The sequence below is a fragment of the Camelus bactrianus genome, chromosome 29 (genome assembly GCF_048773025.1).
Source record: "Camelus bactrianus isolate YW-2024 breed Bactrian camel chromosome 29, ASM4877302v1, whole genome shotgun sequence".
Lineage (NCBI taxonomy): Eukaryota > Metazoa > Chordata > Mammalia > Artiodactyla > Camelidae > Camelus > Camelus bactrianus.
In genome coordinates, this window is record NC_133567.1 from 12,956,271 (window position 1) to 12,979,797 (window position 23,527).

General features: G+C 36.8%; 1 protein-coding gene across 11 annotated transcripts in view; it reads right to left on the reverse strand.

Annotated features, from left to right (window-relative positions):
• The window catches only part of NCOA2 (nuclear receptor coactivator 2), a 227,431-nt gene that overhangs the window by 121,492 nt on the left and 82,412 nt on the right, over positions 1–23,527 (reverse strand). The gene's annotated exons all lie outside the window — the stretch shown is intronic.

A 23,527-nucleotide genomic window follows, 5' to 3' on the forward strand; every position in this document is an offset into this window, starting at 1 on the left:
ATAAAAATTGTTTCACACCTACGTACCTCAGGTTCCTCTTCTATGAAAGAGTAACCACCACCAGCACCACCACTGCCACCTCTGAAGTGTTATAGGACGGAATGAGTTAGTGCAAGGAAAACAGAACAGCACCTGATAGGAATTCTATACAAATTCTGTACTTTTAATAGGAGGTAACACCGCTTACTAGAGGAAGAGCTGTAAGCACAGTTTGAATTCTTAAACAGTAAGGTTGAGCGAGTTATCTTTCCGGTGAGTAAGCCCTTTTAAGCCTAAAAAAAATTATAAATACAATACTACCAGCTACCTACCAGCTTCTCAGTAAGGATGAATATTTATAATTTCTTCCCTATCAGGTTTATTGGTTTTACAAGGGAAAACGTTCCCTGTGGGGAAAAAATGTGAAAAATAGGGAAAAGCAAAGAAAGAATGGAAACATATTTCCAATATCTAAAGATACCTATTGACAAAACTGGACAATTTTTTAACAATATGTAATTTATAAAAATCAGCTGTGTAAAAATGAACCCTACCATTTCCACCTAACAGCATCACAAAAGTATTTTTCTTTTATTATTTTAGCCTTTGAAAATATAATTTTTAATAGTGCCATAATGCTCCAAGTTGAGTTCATGTATTTCTTATATCTGGGCAGGATTTTCTTCTAACAACTGCAACCATGCCACTGATCTTCACTTAACACATAAGCACACTTGCCATAAAAGAATGGTAACCACATCTACATTCTTGAGTGTCCTGATTACTTTGTGTAGAACAAACACTGGCACCATTCTAATGTCTGGTATAGCCAAAAACAACAATTGTAGCATGAACCTAACAAACACAAGAAGAGAAAAATATTAAAGGTGTGGCTTCAACTTCAATGCTAATTTTCAATTTCAATTTCAATTTTTCCATAGGAACAAAGACAAACCTATTAACAATTTCAAACAATATATAAAATACTATATATATATACATATATATGTAAAATACATAAATCTGCATTCTGTCCACCTCAATTCATCCACAGTAAATAAAATTCACAGGTATGCCTATGTTGAAACTTTAATGTTCAATCTAGTAGCTTAGGGTGACTTCTTCGGTTATTGGAGAGGTTTTAAAAATACAAATGCTCACTGAAACCCCAATTATTAATTTTGCCACATTTGATTTACCACTTAGCAAGCAGTGAAAATGTTTCGTTTACAAAAACAGTTGGGGAAGCACCATGGCTTAACGACATGAGCCACTTGCCCGGGAAGGCGAGAACCAGGATTCCTGTCCCAGCACAGCCCATGAGTAACTGTGGAACAGACAGAAAATTGTTTTCTAACTCCAGGCCTTAACTTTAAAGGAATTACACGATTCTTAGGGCCTCTTCCAGCTCTAAAAGAAAGAGGCTAAGAAACAAAGACGATTACAGTACCATCATCAGCATGCAAATCACTTACTACCATAGGACAGATGATTCTTACTGATAGAAGTCACATCCTAACACCTGGAATTCTGTTCGATGCTGTCCCAGACAGCCTGTACTTCCTTGTTATGAAAATGGATTTTCTTTAAAATTAAAAAATTAAAATAAAGAAACCACTTTAGTCTTTCCTGCCACCTTGACACCCCTCATTTTAGAACAACTAAAAATTAAAATGAAGTATTTGTAGTTGTTTTCACGGAAGAAACTTGCTTTTATGGTGCACAAGAAAACTTATTTTGAAATCTGCCAAACCAACAGACATCAATACTGTTAGTTCAAATAAATATGCTTGCATAGTTAATAAAAAAGAGTGCTGTATGAAAAATCATGCTTGAATTCATTTATTCTGAACATATACCTATGAGCAGTTAGCTTAAAGATAAAGACAACAATGGTGAATTATCCACCCCATATTTAGTTAAAATAGAGCACTGCCTTGTAGGAGTTTTCAAAACAGACTAAATTAGTAACTAAAAATCTATGAATGTGCTTCAGAGTGCTAATTTTCTTAATGTTTTATTTATTTGTAATATGCAGTAAAAATATTTGTAATATTTATTTAATTGTAATCTCAGTAAAAGAGAAGATATATATTGAAAATGTATCTTAGCTCATCAAAAAAAGCAACACAGGTGTGTGCTTTTTTTTTTTTTTTTTTTTAGTATTTTTCTTAAGGCGAGAACTCCTCTATTTGCCATCTTTCAAATACACATTCATTCCTGCTCCTGATTATAAACAAGATGCAATACAGTAAATGATAGGTTTGTGGTATCTTTTTCTTTAGTGAATAGAAAATAATAAACTCAAAGAAATGGGGCAGAGTAAGCACCCGAGTACTGTCAAGGAGACTACGCTTATTAATATTAATTTTTTACATGTTTCAAGTGACTAAATGTACATGTAATTGGTACCCTGGTTGTAAATTTAAACTGCTATGCTTATGTGAGCATTGTGTAATAGGCAGTCATTATGCACTTTCTTTTGTGTTCTCTAATGGGAAAACTGAGAAGCTCTTTCCCCTTTTTAAATTAAATGCTTTAATAAAGTTGGGTATTTAGGGGAACAAATAGTCAACTTCTTATGTTGTAAATTACTAAAAGCTGCTCTCACTGGACTTGACTGTGTAGAAACTACAGTGATTAAATGCTTTCCAGAGCTTACATGTTAGTGCTTTCAACATCAAAAAGTAAAAGCAGAATCATGTCAGCACGGCAATGCCAAGCTTTAGACAAAGAGTGAGCAACAGCACAGTGTGGCCAGGGCCTGGCCGCTGATGAGACAGGCAGAGCCATCACAGCAAACTGCAAGGACCAAAGATCATTTGCTCTGATCCCGTGTGCCCGTACACTAGCTCAGAACCCACGTGTCTGCCAACGTGGCTTCTACATGTTAAACTAGCTCGCTCCTGAATCACACCGCCTAATGAAGGAAGTTCCTAGCTGAAACCCCTTCCCTCTCCACAGAAGATACTTTCCACAGGAAAAAATTTAGAGAGGTTTCTAATAAACTGGATGAGGAGACTGGAAAAATCTGGGGATTCTGCACACAGGCATAATTACTGAAAGAAATGTATAAAAAGACGTTTATTTTGAGTCAAGTGATTTCCAACTTGTAGAAATTTACCTATAAATACTTGAAAAATAGAGTTTTGAAAACACGCTTTTTTGTACATTAGAATGTGTTCAAACTTGGTAAAATCTGTGATATCTCTGAAATGTCAAGCTTTCTCACTTTCCTTCTCTCATCTTTAAATTGCCTCTAAACTTTCATCGCAAGTATTCCGCTACAGGTACAGACATGGCTAAAATGCATTCATCCCAGAAGGAGGGATGTTTACAGAAATTAAGCCAGATTCAGTTAAAGCAAAGCACATGCTTCAACATGAAAATTCTACCCCCTCCTCCAAAACATCCTTAGTAGTGTCTGTCTATCTTCAGGTCTCTTCTACTCCTCCCTTAAGTTTTCTTTGTCATTTTCTGTTTATATTACTGTGTGCTTCCCCTTTGATAACAGTAATTGTAAAAGGCTAAAGAAATTCTCCTCTGGCGGTAGATTTAATGGAGCAGACTCTTAACCTACTGGTCTAAAAGCAGAGAATCCCTTTGCTCCACCTCCTAACATCTGTCACAAGAGTCAGATTACAAATCATCCCAATGAGAGGATCAAGGAGTGTGTAAGTGAAGAGGGAAAACAAGGACTAGGAACAACCTAGTGCTTAGGTTGTCAGGTAGAAACCATAATGTGATTTCCATTCTTGACACAATCATACAGAGAGACATCATGCTAGAAATTAACATTAAACTGAACGTTTAATACTTGGAATAAAAAGAACATTCTAGTTTCCTAACTAAATAGGAATCCTATTTGATGATGCAATAACCCCCTTTATTGTTCAATCTGTGAAGATTTATTAGTCACATACAAAAAATAAATCTTTTTAATGAAGATGATCTTTCATCCTCGGTTTTTTAAAGTCATTTCTAATGCCATCAGAAATATTAACAGGGAAATACATTAATCACAAACCAACTAATACAATGTATGTAGCCACTTACGCATTTTACTAGAAAAATAACTTTACCTTTGATATTTTCTATTTTAAAAACTGACCTGTACACTGCTTTTAATAATTGTGTTTCTAAATCTTCTAAGAGTATTGAAGTGGACAAGGAAATTAATCACTACCTATTTACAGGATGCCAAGTATACTTTTAATTCTGTAAATGATAAGGGAAGCCTAAGGCAGTTGGCAAACATCTCAGAAACTTGAGTCTAAATGATTTTAACTTACAACTTCATGCCAGGAAAACTTATTTCAAGGAAACATTTGACTAAAGCAACAATAAAAACTTGGAAAATGCTGAATTTTTAAGGTACTTGATGGTTCTCTAATATATACAGACACCCAAAGATCCAACTTTCCCCCATTAAAACATTGACATTTCCAAAGTGTACAGAGTGTAGCCTGATCATCATTGCTGTGAAGGATAAGAGTTGACTATATGCTAAATCTTGCCATCTATAGGTGCTTTACACAACTCTAGTTTTTCTCTTTTAAATAGGGTCAAAAGTTTACAGTGTATTTTCCTACTCATTGACAATCACAAAATTCTTTTATGTTATGTCATCTTTGAACAACTCTGAATTATGTGGGTACCACCCAATCATAAATTTGCACAGTGAGCTCTATCCCCAAATCCATTCACATCCCTGTTACGGGTAGTCTTTAATGATTAAGCAAATAATATTTATTTATACTCTGAGCAAAAGGATTAAACTGCCCCTAAAATAATTCTCCCAAAGACACCACTTACAGAATATAACAATTATTCTAACTCAAAGACTCCTAGATGAAACCACTGATGGCTTGTAATCCAACAGTTCACACAGAATGTGAATTGGCAAGTATTTATACTCAGGACCTCAATTTCATTGTTACTAAGTGAACTCTACTTACATTCAAGATGCTTACTAACCCCACTCATTTCACCTCTAATGTTCACAGCACAAACACTGATGCACTGTCTCCCATGATTGGAGTTCAGGACTGGAGAACTGTCACAGTGAGTTAGACCACACAGATCTACAGTACAATTAAACATATTAAAATGTCTGTATATAAAGAGCCCACACATGGCTAATAAAAAGGCCCTTTCACCCAACCAGTAGGTTGAGCTGTAGTTCTGATGATTTTAAATCAGCAACAAGTCCAAAATTTAAAAAAAAAGTGCAAATATGCCACTTCCTAAAATTCTCTCATTTTATAACTTCATTTCTCTCATTTACAGTTATCAAACTTTATTTGCCAAAGTCTGTCCTTAATTAGTTCACAGGAAATTTCCAGTAAATTGAAATCATCACCATAAATTCAGCAGGAGTAATGTGAAACTATCTAAGGACAGAATATAGTCCTTAAGGAGAAATGAGAAAGCACTAACCTATAGCAGCAGTTTACCTTATAAAAGAATTATACACCCATATAAAAATCATGGAAATTTGAATTCTATTCTCATTATATAAAGAAAATTTAATATTAAAAAAAACCCTTCTAAGTCCTATTTTTAAACTGAATAATTTCGTAGTACCTATGATCAACTCCTATTTAAAGTATTTTATATGTAGGAATCTGTTATATTAAAATGACTTAAACCAATGTAATAAAATAGTACTCTAACTCCAAAAACAACCAGCCCCAGCGAGATGAAGAGCAAGTTAAGCAAAGAAAATATGAAAGAAATTTTGAATTAATGTTTCTAATTAGCAAGGGCTTTCACATAGACTTGAAAGAAATTTCCCTTTCCCAATTAATCAGAACACCAACACAAAGAACTGGACCCTAATTGACAATTCTTTCAGAGACCCAGGATGGGACAGATGTGATCAAACAGCAGAATACAATGTTAACCAATTTCTAAAAAATTGCAACAAAAATCCTGTGAGATAGACAGATAGATGGATGGATGGATGGTGGTTCCTATGCTTAAATAACACCTCTGAAAATTATGAAGGCTGCACAGCTGGCAGTATGGCAGAAATATTTTGGCCAAAAAATAAGCTCACTCTGCTCAAAGTTAACGCTAGACTATAAAAAGAGCTTTTTGTCAACTCACATTTAAGGTAAAACATTGACTGAAAAGACTTTTGAAAAGATCTAGAATTGTTTCTCTTTCTATTAATGATTCCCTAATTATCACAGACACACTTCAATGTTTGCCAGTAACTTAAATAGAAGAATTTTACAATATACTCACAATTCTAGTTGCTTCCTCTAAGATAAAAAGAGGCACAATACTAATGTGAAATGGATATGCCAAAATTAAATGAAAAGAGAGAAAAATGAAGAAAGAAATCTAGGACAGGACCCATAACAGCACTGCAATTAAAAAGACAAGGAAAGGAAATTCTCGGGGAAGACGAATAAATCCTCCAGCCTTTAAGATGAGGGACTTGCTCTTGGGGGAAAAAGATTAACATTCAAGAACAGCAAATTGAGGGGATTTAACAAGCGAATTCAAAAATACTGCAGCAAAGCTGAGTGCCAATTTTTAAATTGAGCTACAATTCTTGAAACAATTCTCTAAAATTCTGACACAGACCTTTTAAAAACACAGACATCATCTGCATATACATGGGATTTTAAAACCTCTGATAACCTTTATCAGCTACTAACATTCTACCTTATATTTTGCTGTCTCATTTTACAAGTAAAATAATTTTAGAATCAGTAACAAACAATGATAAAGTATAAATATACTGAAGCCAATATACCTTGTCTTAAACAATTTCTAGGATTCTTTCTGGGCAGAGCTTACAGAGTTTCTCCACTTAGGCTTGACCTTCAATCCCAACCATGGACAATTTCTGTAACTTCCCATTTCCTTGGTTTCTGCTTAAAACAGTCAAGTTTTTTTTTTTCCTGTGTTTAATCCAGCGATCATATAAAAACGAAATGAGACAAAAAGGCCAAAGTGACCTGCAAAATATTTTTGCAATGAAGTAGAATTGACGGAAGTCACCTGAGAGTTGAGTGACATTCAACCGCCCGATTTCCTTCTGAAACCCTACATGTTTGTTGCGCTGTTGTTACCTTACCTTCCTGGTTAGAGCATGCTTTCTATCATCCTGTACTTTTGCTCTACATCATCATCATCATCATTACTATTATTATTACCCCATGCCTTTTTTGTTGTTCCAAGTAAGAATCTTTTCCTTCCATTTTAAAAACTCAAAGAATGGGCAAAAAGTTGTTTAATGGTCCTCTTTGAAGATCTCCAATACACCAATTTTTTTAGCTAAATGAAACTGACCCTGAAAGTGTTTTAAGACACCCCGAATCATTGCATGTTGAAATAAAATCTTTCATTGCCTTCTTAAATGGTGTTCTTTGGTAACATTAATAGCAGTATTAACAGCCAGAGAGTTAAGTAAAGATATTTTACTCTTATACTAAATGTTCTACAAATGCTATTCTTAGGTCACATCTATAAGTTAATATTTTAATATGAATTTGATAATGATCAGCATTCTGTCATTTCTTTTTTATGAATATATGACGACTTACCCATTCTCCTGTTGTTAGACATTTAAGGTGTTTTTTATTTTCCAATTTTATGCTATCTCCTCACTGTCATTTCTTGACATATTTTACATGCCTGATTCCACCAGCTGGTCTTCTGTTTTTCAGATAAATTAGGGGTGACTTTACTCCCATAATCATATTCATATTTATGTAACAGCTAAAATTCACATACCATACTATTCAGATCATTTAAATGTGCACAATTCAATGGTTTTCAGTATACTCAGAGTTGTATACTCAACACCACTATCAGTTTTAGTACATGTTTATCACTAGTAAGAAGCCTCATTGGCAGCCTCTCCCATTTCCCCTCCCCCCCAAGTCCAGTCCCTGGCAACAACTAATCAGCTTTCTATCTCCACAGATCTGATGATTCTGGACATTTCATATGCATGGAACCATATGAACATGTGGCCTATTATAACTGGCTTCTTTCACTAAACATAGTATCTTCAAGGCCAATCCACTTCGCAGTATGTATCAGTACTTCATTTCTTTTTATTGCTAAATAATATTCTATGGTACGGATGTAACACATTTTATTTATCTTGCTAACAGACATTCAGTTATTTTCAGGTTTTGGCAATTTCGAATAAAGCTGCTGTGAACATTCTCATATTCATACTTTTGTGAACACAGAAAATCTACTTAGCTAGCCTTTGCTAGTGCCTGATGTAGACCACAGGGCGCCTGGATGTCTGAAGACAAAGCCACGTCTTCTATGGGGCCTGGAAAGATTCCTCCATTCCTAAGCATTCAATCACTACCTTCCCACCAAGCCGCTTTGACACTGCTTAAATCTCCTATAACTCCATCCCCTCCACCATTATCCACTCCGTTCACCTCCTCATCTCACCTGGATGACTTCAATGGCCTACGTGTGGCCCAGCCTCCAGTCTTCCCTCCGCTAGTCCACATGCCCCAGCGGAGGGCATTCATTCCAAAATACAGATTTCACCTTTTCATTTCCCTGCATCAAATCCTTCAATAAATCCCCACAGCACTTAAAGTAAAATTGCCTTCATAAGTCAAAAACTCTTAGATGATCTTCATCTCTGACTACTTCTGCTGCATCTGTAAGAGATTATTTCAGTTAATTACTGTCTCTCACCACAGGATCTTTGTACACGCTGCCCTCTCTGTCTGGGACTGCCCCTCCTCCCCCGGGGGTGAGTCTCTGAGCTACAGAATTGTTTATACTCTACCTTTTAATATACCCATCATCTCTATGACAACATAAGCTCCAAATGAGCAAAATTTGTGTTTTCTCATAGTTAGTGGATCTAGTACAATGAATGGCATTCTCAACACGTATTTGTGGTTTTGATGAGAGAATGCTACTTACTGGCATACCTGATTCCTGTGAGGTAGGAAGGACTTTTCTAGGCTCTGGGCTTGGGAAAAAACCACAAAACAACAAACCTTATTCTTGGCTCTCTCTCTACAACACAGGAAAGTAACCCTCCACTGTCGGGTCATATGGTTCCTGATGTGACAGCCATCACTTCCACACAGTCTCTAGTGTGACCAGCGTCTAGAGAAAATGCTTGCTCTATCCCCAGTCCCGGCAGGACTGACTGATAAATAGGTGGGCAATATACGCTGGGCCAGTGAGTGTCATTCCTGTGGTTTTTGTTGGCGCTATCAGGAAAGAAACACTCTCTTTAGAACACTGGCTGTTAAAATGATGTAAGCCAGAGCTGCTGAGGGCCTTCTCTGTCATCACATATGGTCCTAATTGAAAAAATAAGCCATCAAAGGAAAGAGAGACATTTCTGGTGACACCATCTCCCATCCAGATGTGCCCGGAGCTGCTTGCGGCCTTGGACTTTCCATTTAGATAAGGAAATAAATTCCAACATGGCTCATACTGGTTTGAGTTGGGTTTCTTTCGGGCAGCCCGGAGTCCAGGGCTACACCTCAGGAACCATCTACCTGCGTTGGCCTATAATTAGGCATCAAAGAAGTGACGATACCAATTTCTCATTGTTGGTGCCATTTTACACCACATAAACTACAAATTTAAAAAAGCTCAGGCAAAGCATATGCCCTGTCCCTAGGGATACCTTGGTAGAAGGCATGACTTCTGGTACCAGAGCTGGACACCTGCTACTTCCTTTGTTGGGTGAAACAATGCAACAGTGTTGCCAGAGCCTGGGCAGAACCCTAAGCCCCCTGGAAACTGGGACACCTAAAGCTTTCAGGATGATAAAAGCCAGCACCAGAATTAGATGCACTGAGAGAAGACCACGATTCTGTGGGAATCCATGTCACTTGCTTTAATTCTTAGACTTTTTTTTTTAATCTATATAACTACAGATAAAATTTATTTGCTTCCTAGTGAACCAATCTGGTGAAACGAAAAGATTAAGGTTCAGTTACGTAGAATTCTCCCAATTTCACGTAAGATGTAGGAATACTGAATTTTATACTCAGTACATCAACTACTTCCCTTTGAATGAATTAAAAGGCTGGGAGCCAGGTTACAAGGTGCTCATGAAATAAAACTGGGTGGTTCACCTAAGCTAGATTTCTTTTCTTGAAGACAGGGGAAGATATTGGAATTCAGACATTATCTGTGTCCTCGGTAACTGACAGAGCACAGCAGTAAGGACAATATCACAAAGGAAAAATGGAAAATCCGATTTCAGTGCTAGCACGCATCCCACGCAGGCTTAGAGCATCTTCTGACTAGTTTTAGTTATTCCGCACAGAAACCCACCCTATCCCTTACCACCAGGCCCTCTCTCCTTAAGAATGGTTTTGTATAACATGGTTGGTGGCTTCCCACTACACAAGAAATATGAAGAATGGGAGGTGGTGTGGAAAGAGCGCCGCACCAGACACAGCCATGCCAGGGAAGGCGGGGCAGGGAGGAGGGGCACGTGGATCAGTGGGCCTGGCCGGGGAAGCGGCTGAGGAAGATGCTAACTAGGCATCATGAGGCAGCCATTAAATTTTAGGAAAACAGAACTAGAACAAATCATAATAAAATTTATATGGAACCATCAAAGACCTAGAATTGCCAAAGCATTACTGAAGAGAAAGAAAGAGGCTGGAGGAATAACTCTCCCAGACTTCAGACAATACTATAGAGCTACAGTCATCAAGACAGCATGGAATTGGTACCAAAACAGACATATAGACCAATGGAACAGAATAGAGAGCTCAGAAATGAACCCACAAACTTTTGGTCAACTCATCTTCGACAAAGGAGGCAAGAATATACAATGGAATAAAGACAGTCTCTTCAGCAAATGGTGTTGGGAAAACTGGACAGCAGCATGTAAAACAATGAAGCTAGAACACTCCCTTACACCATATACAAAAATCAACTCAAAATGGATTAAAGACTTAAACATAAGACAAGATACAATAAACCTCCTAGAGGAAAACATAGGCAAAACATTATCTGACATACATCTCAAAAATTTTCTCCTAGAAGAAATAAAAGCAAGAATAAACAAATGGGACCTAATGAAACTTACAAGCTTCTGCACAGCAAAGGAAACCAGAAGTAAAACAAGAAGAAAACCTACGGAATGGGAGAAAATTTTTGCAAGTGAAACCGACAAAGGCTTGATCTCCAGAATATATAAGCAGCTCATACGACTCAATAAGAAAAAAATAAACAACCCAATCCAAAAATGGGCAGAAGACCTAAACAAGCAATTCTCCAAGGAAGACATACAAATGATCAAAAAGCACATGAAAAAATGCTCAATATCACTAATTATCAGAGAAATGCAAATCAAAACTACAATGAGGTATCACCTCACACCAGTCAGAATGGCTGTCATTCAAAAATCCACAAATGACAAATGCTGGAGAGGCTGTGGAGAAAGGGGAACCCTCCTACACTGCTGGTGGGAATGCAGTTTGGTGCAGCCACTATGGAAAACAGTGTGGAGATTCCTCAAAAGACTAGGAATAGACTCGCCATATGACCCAGTAATCCCAACTCCTGGGCTTGTATCCAGAAGGAACCCTACTTCAGGATGACACCTGCACCCCAATGTTCATAGCAGCACTATTTACAATAGCCAAAACATGGAAACAGCCTAAATGTCCATCAACAGGTGACTGGATAAAGAAGATGTGGTATATTTATACAATGGAATACTACTCAGCCATAAAAACCGACAACATAATGCCATTTGCAGCAACATGGATGCTCCTGGAGAATGTCATTCTAAGTGAAGTAAGCCAGAAAGAGAAAGAAAAATACCATATGAGATCACTCATATGTGGAATCTAAAAAACAAAAACAAAAACAAAGCGTAAATACAGGACAGAAATAGACTCACAGAGAGAGAATACAGACTTGTGGTTACCGGGGGGTGGAGGGTGGGAAGGGATAGCCTGGGATTTCAAAACTGTAGAATAGATAAACAAGATTACACTGTATAGCACAGGGAAATATACACAAAATGTTATGGTAGCTCACAGAGAAAAAAATGTGACAATGAGTGTGTATATGTCCATGAATGACTGAAAAATTGTGCTGAACACTGGAATTTGACACATTGTAAAATGATTATAAATCAATAAAAAATGTTAAAAAAAATAAAAATAAAAATAAAAAAATAAAATAAATTTTAGGAAAAAAATATATTAGAAATCTTAGGTATGAAGGACGTTTCTGTAGCTGTAGCGACTTAAATCCCTCTTCCATTCAGGAAGCATAAGCACCTGGTAATAGAGAAAACATGCTTGTGGCCTTCAGCGCATTAGGGGAAAAGTAAGTTCCCCACACTTTGGCCAGGGAATATTCCCAGAGAAGCCTCTAAACCGGGACAGTCACTGCCCCGCTGACTTTTCTGGGATGGGAGTGGCGAAAGGAAAGACACTAAACAGAAGCAGAGGCCTCACAGCGAAGGGAGAGCTGGCCCAGCAGCGCCCCGCCAGGCGCCCAGGACGCCGGCTGTGGACCTGGTGGGGCAGGAAGGTTCACAGCTCCTCACAGTGGCTGTTTAGAAAGAGCACCAAGCTTTAGAATTTCAGGCTTTCACATCTGCCAAACAGACAGAATACAAAAAACCCACAACGAATCTGAATGCTCGTGAAATGACAAATGCTAACCCCCCTACCACGACCAAATTTGATTCATTATTTATTATTCCAATTCCTCCTAAAAATGTATGATCATAATCTCCTACTTTAATAAATATAACATTCTAAAGATGATTTTTTTCTAAAGATTATTTTCTCTTTCTCTATGATTTAAGATCTTACAGTCCTTAGGACTATCCTTCTGAATATTTGATACTAACACAAAGTAACTTTATAAGGGGATAAATACAGAATTATTTTCTAGCTTCCTTTTAGGAGATTCTACTTAACAGTGATGTAAAGGAAAAACATTATTTAATTCAGCATCTCAGCATGGGGTTCACGTTAATCTAAGTTCATTATATCCAACTAGATGCATATGGATTAATTATAAAGATTAATAAAGATCTCATGCACGTATCAACTACTATAAAAACATTTTTTAAAAAGCTAGATAGGCAACAGGGTAACTTTCCAGTGGATCTCATCTTTACTACTAAGTAATTACTATGAAATTAGGCAGGTCGCTGGATTTATTTTTTCCCAACTGTAAAATCTCCTCATAAATTCCACGATTCTTCAGTATCAGTAATGACAGTGTCAGCTGCTAGTGCTGAGTTTGGTACAATATTAAACTCAAGTGACAGGGTCCACTTCTGATGGGCAGTGACTGTCCAGAGTGATCCCAGTGTCCTAGTTTTCTAAAATCCTACTGCGCTCACTTTGTGTGTGTACACTGGGTGTGTGTTCACTTAAAACCGGATTTTCATTTTCACTACAGAAGGCCCCGCCTTGCAGAGCCAGGCACTGAGAACAGAAGTTGGGAAAGGGAGAGTCTACCCTCCGGCACTCGGGTCCGTGTGGACTCAACTCCTGATCGACTTTTTCCCAGATCCAGTTTTTCCACTCAGGAACACCTTCTGTGATTCAATGCCAACTGCTACCTTTCTAACTCGGTTCATCCATGAAATTGAGAAAAGGCTTCCAGAGATGTTCTAGTGAAAAGATAGGAAACTAGCGGGGAATCTAAACTATGGCAGATACCAGAGCAGTTGTTTCAGGGATACACTACTTAAACTACATGGTTTCTTCTCCTCCAGCCCCAAAGCAGAAGTGTTTATTTGTAATGCCAAAATGATGCATTCCAAATGGTCACTCATGGTTTTTTAGATTAACTGCAGAGTCACAATGGAATTCTTTTTGTAATCTTTCAGATTCTGACATACTGAATCCACGAAAAATAAACAACTTGCCTAAGGTCTCAAAGCCACCAGTCTGGGACCACTCCAGCGAACTACTCAGTGACTCCTGTGCAAAACTGAGGCTGTGGCTTAACTTTTTATTTGCTATAGCATCTGCTAGAGCAATCAGTAAAAAAAAAAAAAAGTATTAAAAGCCTTTTTTGGTCTGGCAAACACTCTAAATTAAAGACAACACCACTAAAATGGTATTTTCTGATAATATGTTAAAGTACAATATTTGTTTACTTTGGTGACAGTTTGAGTGATTTTTCTTTCTCTTTCACCCAAGCTTACTACAACAAATTCAGAAATAAGAATGTTCCAAAACACTCCTCTGGAATAAATGAGTGACAGCTAGCCCATCCTTTTAAAAAATCACCCTCTCATCTCTTTAGAAGATGTCTGCCAATAATGACAACACCTCTTGACAACAGCAATGTACACTAGAAATTTGATGAGAGAGGCTGAAAAATACAAATGATTATTTGCTGGAGTCTAAAGGCAAGATGCTTAATCACTGTTCATACCTCTTTCCATGCTCTCATCCTCAGAATCTCTAGACTGTGCTCCTGGCTAACAATTTGTGCAAAGCCCTAGTTGGGAGCAAATTATAAGAATAAATATCCTCTTCTTTCTCTATCTTTTCTTTCTTCTCCCCCAAGGAGAGGCTTGTCAGGGTAGAAGCAGAAGGAGGTGAAGAAGTGATCACAAAGGAAGCATATATTAAAAGAAAATTTAGTAGAAATAGTCAGTGATTTTTCAAGAGGGAGAAATCCTAGGAAATTGATTTTTCAGGTGTTGACCCATCATTTTTTTAAGCATTTCTAGCTATTATTATATTCATTTCCTCTTAGAAGGTGAGAAAGGAAAAAATATAATGGGGAGGGACCTCAATTCTCTGGGCCACTGTATCCCATCTCCATTTTGTCTGGTACCAAATGCCTGGTCAGATTACTTGTGGTTAACTTGTGAGTACCATTTCTTAAGTGACTGTATGTATGTATGTATGTATGTATGAATACGTAATAATTTCAACTGATTATTGAGCTGTTATTCAAGAAAGAAGCCTTGCCTCTACTCTCTGGCAATGTGAATTAAGAATTTCAAGTCTAAAAATAGATGAGAAATACCAGGAGGGAAAAAAAGAGAGAAAGGGTAGAGTATATGTAGAGTATATGGCCTGGATAACAGGTAGAGCTCAGCTGGGAACTGATGCTGAGATGCTGATCTGAAATTTTCAGTGCTGTAACTCAACCTAGACTAGAAATAAGAATTGGAGAGATGAGAAATAGAAGCAGATGATGAGGAGAGGGAGGAAAAGGAGAAAGATCAAAGCTTACTTTTAAAAATAATGTTCTACCTGCTAGGCATTGTTCTGAGTGCTTTATATAAGTAATCTCAATACAACAAAACCACATAGTAGAAAAAGGACGAATGCATTTGGGCGGTAGGGAGGTGGAATTTTAACCGGAAGTAGAGATTAGACTCGAGTTGATATCAAGAATAAAGGGCCCTCAGGGTGGCTTTACTTCAGTAAAACTGGACCCCTTTCTATTCTCTCTGTCTAATGTACCTGCAAATAACTACTTGTAACAAGCACATTTTCTCATATCCTTACATTACAGCATTAACCATTAACTATTTTTATACCTCTTCAACAAGAGGTGTTCTTCAATTAGAGAATATATCAGATATAATTTACTGAACTCTAGTAGGTAAATTAAAATCAGAATCTACTCAGTACTTTGTATAAACCCAAGTGTTATGGTGCCTCCCTATTTAGCAGGGGAATTTACAACCTAGCTGGGCTAGGTTTGGAATGTAGTAGCCACCATTAAGACCCTGCCTTCTCAAGACACTTTCAGCTAAGACTAACTTGCAGTTATTTTTCTGTCTTTGTGGCAGCTGAGTCCATCAACAAAAGATATCCCTTATTTCTATTTCATTTGTACCTAATTCTGTTGTAATGATCTAGCATACACAGTAGGGTTGTGGATTTCCTAGCAAGATAACCACAAGGTCAAGAGTGTCAAGAGATGACAGCAATGGGCCCAGTGTCTCTTACCTTCCCACACTGTGCACCTGCTACAATACCTTATTTTACATCTGTTGTTACAGTGCTTTGTAATGCCACTTATGTAATTCAATGTTTGTTTTCCATTTCTCTTCTTACATAAAAGATGTGGGTGGAACAAAGGCCATATATATTGCTTCTGTACACCTAACACATTCCTATTTTGCCACATGCACAATAAACTGCTCCAAAATGGATATAGACTAAATACAAAAAGACCACCAGTTGGCTGGGGAATGAAAAGCAAATCAGGGCTTCACCTCATCAAGAAGTTTCATTGGCATCACCCACTAGAGGAGCCTAGGTTGTACTCCAAAGAGAACAGATTTAGGAAATACATAGCCCCAGGCTCGAATTCTAGAGCTGCTTGCCTCACATATGACACTGACTGATCTCTATGAGCCTTGATGATTTTACCTATAAAATGCAACTAATTTCTCTCTCCCAAGATAGTAGTTAGAATTTGATAAAATAACACGTATATAAGGAACATAGAATGTAAGTATGCAAGAAAAGCTTCCTTCTTAAAAACTCCTTTATGTTCTGAATTATAAAATATTTCCACATTTTATTTTAAAAGGACATGGTCAAGACACAAACAGGGGGTATAGCAAACACATTTTTACTACTAACCATGAGTTACAATATAAATAAAGACTCACGAGTAAAAATTTTAGAGCTAGATTTTAACCAGTGATTTAAGAAATAGCATGAATTATTAAAACATTGAAAGCATATGTCACAGAATTAACTATTATGTATATGCTTAAAAACAGCTTTAAAAGAAAAAAGGAAAATGGCCGCTGCGAAAAAAGTAAATTTGAGATGGAAAGTAATTAAAACCTCTTTTTATGTTCATGGTGAATACTGTTCATTATAGCACAAAAACTCATAAGCAACTAAAAACACTATGTACTGATTCTGGAGAGAATCTATGCTAAAAAAAAAAGAAAGAAAGAAAAACTAGGGGAAATCTGAGAGGGAGGGCAGCCTAGGTTTTTAACATTTTATAAAATGTAAATGCCATCTCTGTTCATTTAGATCATGATTATCAAAAATATAATAGTCAACATGAAATAGAAGCTGTACTTCAATATAAATTAAGCTTTTTTGTACAGCAATCGAGAGAATTCTCTAGTCACTCTTACAAGTATAATTTTTTAAAAATAAAAACTGAAATTTGGTTTTGAATGAACATTTTCTTTTCTTTGTGTGAAAGGGTCATAGGATTTCTTATTATGGGACGTTCAGGAGATTCCTTTTTAAGATTTTTCAAAAGAGGAAAACTTTTAAGGTTATTTTCAAAGAGAGGAACATGAAAGAAAGTTGGGTAGTCCCTTTTCCATCCTTTAAACAAAACCCATGTTAATAAAATATCTAAACACAAATCCCACTGAATGAATTATCTGTGTAACCTCATTTGAAACCAGAGAATAGCTTAACAGCATTTCTGTGACCCGCATTTCCCTTTATTAATTAATGTCAGATAATCCAACTTTTGACATATTTACAATTTATAACTACAATACAATTTAGTGACTTTGTGGGCCCGCAGACCCTCACGGGGAGGGAGGGGATGGCAAAACGCTAAGCTTCATCACATCCTTACCCATACTCAGAAGTTAGCATGAAACTTTATTTTGAAATTACTTTTTTTGTTTATTTGGATGTTTTTCATGTTTTTTAAGAGAACAAACATTCACAGGCAAACACTACCAATGACAGACTAGGTTTGAGCCCCAATTCTTCCTCTAACTAGCTACTTAAATTAGGTGCCCATCACTGGGTAAGTCACTGAACTCCTGCTGCCTTCGTTTCTCCATCTCTAAAGTGTGATCATCACAGCAGCTACTTACTAGGTTTCCTTTAGGGGTTGTGTGATTATGAGAGAGCTTAGAACACGGCCCAGCACATAATAAGCACAATATACAAACTAGTGATTATAAATGATCTTCCAGTTCCAAGAACTTTCTATCACATTTGTACTATGATCTGTATTGCTGATACTTGCTTCCACATTCATGTCTCTGTAGTGAAACCATGCTGCTGACTGGCCTACAGACTAGGACATTTAATCAGATAGAACTAAACTGTACATTTAATTAAACACATGATTTGTTTAAACACTTCCATCTTAATTTGTGTTCATGTCCTACTTTCTATCTGTTTGGGGTCCCCTCATGATTCTCAAGCTTTGGTAATATAGTACTGCTCTTTTAAATAAAACAAGTGTGTATATTTAATGACATAATGCCACAGAAAAGCTTCATGTGCATATATAGGTAGCACTAATGTTAAAAATGTTCTGTGAACAAAACAGTGAAAAAACAAAACACTGGGATGCTACTCCACATAATGAAAAAATTTTTTAATGAAGTAGCATGCTTCTAATTCAATTTCCTTCACATCCTTGATTCACATCTTTTGAGCACTTCTGACAAAATTCATTTTGTAGTATCTGATGGCATCAGTTAATCAAGTTTCCTTTTCTGAGATAAGAATCATTTTCCTTGACCAGTCTAGAAGGTGGTGCAAAATGTCTCTGCAATTGTTACAAGATTCAATTAAAAGCAGATGAGCTGAAAGACACAAAGTCCTATTTCACTATACATTATGGCCCAGGATATAACATTTAAATGCTTTGAAAATAAAAAGCAGTTTAGTCTCGACTTCAAATCAAAGAGAATTTACACACAATCAGAACATACTTCAATTCCTGACACAAAGAATTTATCCAGAGTTTTAAATTGATACAACACATGTAAAGGCCCAGAAGCATGTCTTGCCAAAAGTAATAGTAAACATTTATTTTTCCTTTTCTCCGAAACCCTCAAGGTAACCTGTTTATCTCAACTTCAACACACTGTGAAAACTTTACCTCATGAAACCTTGCTGTAGTATATAAGCTAATGATTTGGTATGTTATTTTCATAATCAGCCCTTGAAATTTAGTAGGAAATAGGACCCTTAATGAACAGAGACCTCAGTAAAAGTAATGACTTAATTAAAAACACAGATGTAGAAATACCACAACAAACCAAAGATACCAAATTTATGGGAATATATAGATAATAAATAAATTTACTTTCTATTCCTGAAACAGGAAAGGGCAGAGAAGTGAGTAAGTTTAAGGTCCTGGGCCACCATGGCAGGGTGACCATGGGGACAGTGGCCAGCACTGCAGGTAGCATCTGGCTCTGGTGATAAGCCATTGTGGTGTGAAAGGAGAAAGTTGGGGTTTTTCCTCTTAAAAATAAGGAGGAAAAAAGTAAGAAGATGGTAGCCAATAAAGATTTTATGAAACTGTGACTATTCTGAAGGAACAACAACAATAAACATCTAACTTCTACATTAGAGAAAAAACTTTAAGTTCCAAAGCATCTAGCTTCAAAGAAAATCTAAAATCAAGATTCCACTGGGTTAATAAAACAAAATCTACTATTGTATTAAATGAAACTCCTAAAACCAACCTAATCTGTCTTAGAGATGTTAAAGTTAAGTTAAAGGCATTTTACATATCCATTCCATTCAAATATAATAGCATGAGTAACCACCATACAGATTTCAATATACCTCATTCAAAAGTATCTTGTTATACCCTCGGGTGTGAAACATTCTATCTTATAACCTAGGAAACAGCTTACTTTCTGGACTGTAATAAAATTGCCCTATAAAAGGAAGAATTAGAAATAGAAGTCAAATAGCTTTTTTGGTGACAAAGAACTGAAAGAAACTGAGAAATAAAGTGTTTCCTCTGGCCCCTGCTCTGTCTATTCTAATAATTGAAGCCACCAACTCAATAATTATGACACAGTTGTTTCCCCAAACACAGTTGTTTCCCCAAACACAGTTGTTTCTTCTCAGTGTTCATGCAAGGCACAAGGCAGGTCTTCCACAAGCTCCCCGACTCACCTGTCCACTGCAGTCTGCCTGGCCCATCGCTCTCCTGCCTTTCAGTCCTTCTCCCTCTCAAGGAGGCACAACCACACTGGGCTCCATGTCCGCGGTACTGACTGCTAACAGATGCCCAGTCCTTTAGGTTCGGGCCACAAAACTTCAACTGTATGATTTCTGCATATGAAATTCATGTAACTGGCACCTTTGCTTAAGGGAAGCAAAGTCCTCAAATTAATTAATTCTAAGTTCAGGACCTTTTTGAATACATTCAAAAGCAACAAAGGCAAATAATTCTACAGACGACGGCACCACACCCTCAGCCTTGCAGGGGGAATGGACTTAAGAGAGCTTCCAAAACTGGACTGTCTGCCTTCATTTATTCCATGTGGTTAAATTCCCATTTAGCCGTCATTAAACACTACATGTTTCTTCCTCTCCCTTGGCTTTTTTTGGATGGGAAGGCAGACATGTAGCTGAGACTAGAACAAAAAAGTCTGTTTCCACTGATTGTCGACACCCATGAATCATTCATGAAGTAGCAAGCAATGCTCAGACAACCTAATGCATGGAATTAGGTTAAAATCACAATTTGCAAAATTTACTGTTAACTTCTGTGGTTTTGTAATTTTTCTGAGTCTCAAGCTAGCCGCAGAAGTCTCAATGGAAATATCTATATCCTAATGCCAAAGAATCACAGGTAGGGAAGGAAGGAGGGAAGGATATAAATTTTACAGATATAAATAATTTGATAAATAAATGCTTAATTTATCCCTTACATCTAGATGTTGCAAACAGTTGGGAATGACATAAATGATTTGAACTTTAAAAAAACAAACAAACAAAAAACTATGAGGTATTTCAAAATTGTAGAATAGATAAACAAGATTACACTGTATAGCACAGGGAAATAAATATACACAAAATCTTATGCTAGCTCACAGAGAAAAAAATGTGACAATGAGTGTGTGTATGTCCATGTATGACTGAAAAATTGTGCTGAACACTGGAATTTGACACAACATTGTAAAATGATTATAAATCAATAAAAAATGTTTAAAAAAAAAGAAAAACTATGAGGTATTTAATGGAAACAGCCTGATTTTACTTGCTATTTTATCTTTAAGGGAATTCTGGAAAGACCAGCTGACTCGAATTCAACACCTAACTAGAAAATGACATTTATCTGTCTCTTTCCTTCCAGAGTGAATGTGAGCAGTATAGCCAGAACTCTTACTAACCCCAATCAAATGCCACGTGTCAGTAACCATGGTAGCATGACTGAAATTCTGCTCACCACAGACCTTGTCCCTAAAGCTAACATTCTGCTGTCCAAGTAAGTAGAATATACAAGTTGGAACTGAAATCTAGAGGCCAATAACAAACAAACAAAAGGCATGAGAGTATACATTTTATTAACAATCTGCACCCACTTCTCCCCACTCCCAAACATGCACACACCTGTCCTACAGCTCAGAAAGCAAAGCGGAAGAATCAGAGCCCACTCTTTCTCAGAAGATTCTGGTTCCAGTGCTACTTCCTCTAAGAAAAAAAAAAATCAGGTTCTGCCACGCTCCTGGTATGTTTTTCAGCGATGCACTATGCTTACATCACTTGCTGATCTGTACCTATGGAAACAGCAAAACCGCTATTCTAAATGGAGGCTGCCTGGACTCTGACCAGCCTCAGCCTCACTAAACACAACACAACTACCTCATGAGGTGTGTACCTTCCCAGGGGCACACTTTGAAAGCCACAGTTAACTCCACGTAAATAAAATATTTACCTAAGAGAGAGCTTTTGCTCCTGTTGCCTACCTGATCTCTACTCACATGGACAGATTAAGACTTTTAGTACAAACAGACGTGTAATTCAGAAATCAACGCTCGGTTTTTGTTCTTTAAAAGAAAAATCAGAAAGCCAAAATTCAACGTGAAAATAACAAGCAAGGAAACACAGAGTTAAGCTTGCATTGATATTCCTTTTCCAGTTTAATAATTTCTGGTAGTTATTCTTTATTTCCCATAGCACTTAACACAGGCTAGCATGATATAAATAATTAATATTCTGAAAGTACAGACAGTCAGAAGGAAGGAAAGAGGGACTGAAGGTAAAGGAAAGGAGGGAAGAAGAAGATGCTGAATGAATGTAGTTCTAGGGGGAAAATGAAGCCAATCTGTGTACATGAATGTGCGCCTTAAAAGGGAGGAAAGCAGAATAGTAAGAAGATTTAAAAAACTGGCTGTCATACAAATAGCTTCCAACTGTGGCTCTGTGTCAGTAACATGCACTGGAAGATCATTTCAACCTACACGGAAGCCTATTCCATCCTGAGGTCAGGAGCCCATTCCACATACAGAGAGCGGAGGGTTCCACCGGGGGGCTAGAATTAGGATTCTAGTCTAAATAGCTAAATGACTGAGGGCATTTTGTCAACTGTCAAAATATTTATTTTCCAAATCACAGTGCCTACCATGCTGATAGTCTGAAGGAAATACCACAAAAATAGCAATACAATTAAGTGTTCGCAGATTTTTGCCTAAAGCAAAACGTACATATTCTAAACAAAAATGTAGAATATTTAAATAACACTGATTTTCAGCGGACAGTGCTCAAAGCCTCAGATCTGTAGCTCAAATCAAGCTGCCCGTCTTTGTGAGAATTTACACACCTGAGTTAAATCAGATTGCTAATCACAAATCTCACATCTATAAACAAAGAGGGAATTCAACATCCAACAAATATTCATTTGAAATGTACTTTCAACCATGCCATATTCAATATGGACATATTTTCTTCTATGTCTTGATATGCTTAATATAATTTTTAGTATTTAGAATTTAGTTGTAACACCAAAATGTATTAGTACCACAAGAAGCGTATTATGCTTTACTGTACTTTGGAGAACTTCTCTCTCCCTATTAGCGTTGAAGAGCTGAGCTCTACCTAGTAAGTATGAACAATTCTTTCCCCACCCATCCCACCCTGTCCTCTTACCCCAGATATTTCTAAAATAGAGAAAATAAACTTATAAATAAATCTAAAATACAGATATATGAATCCAGTGTGTTCAGTTTTCCATAGCAAAGGGAAAATTACATTTCAAGGCTATGCTGTCAACTAGATTTATTTAACATCTGCCCCTGTTTTGACTATCAATTCGAAGAAAATTTTATTGGCTAACTTTGAAAATGCTTAAAATGTGAGGCTGGAATGGAAATATTGAAGTAGCTATAGATGAAACAGCACAGTTCAGTCTGTTAAATAAATGTTGTCTTGTTCAATTCAAATGACAGAATTCCCTTTCCGTATATTCAAATCTGGAATTGGCATTTTCACTCACAGATATAATCCTTTTTGAAAGTGTGAGAAGTATACTCACTCATGTTTTCAAATCAAAATTTTAAGATATATTCAACAACACTGCCTTCAAGAATATTTTCTCCACAACATTATACACTTAAGACTCAAAGTATCTATCTCCTGACCTACTCAGCCCGGAAAGTAAACTAAATAAGGAAAGCAGAAGTTCTACGTGAACCAACCTTGCTCTACCTCAAAGCTATTGCAATTCATTTCTAAAATAATTTTTAAAAATTTCCCCGGAGGTATAAATTATTACACCTTCCAAGAAAAGGGTTCTAGGTAATTCTATATTCACAGTATTTCACACAACCTGTTCTCTGTAGGAAAAGTGATTCATCCAA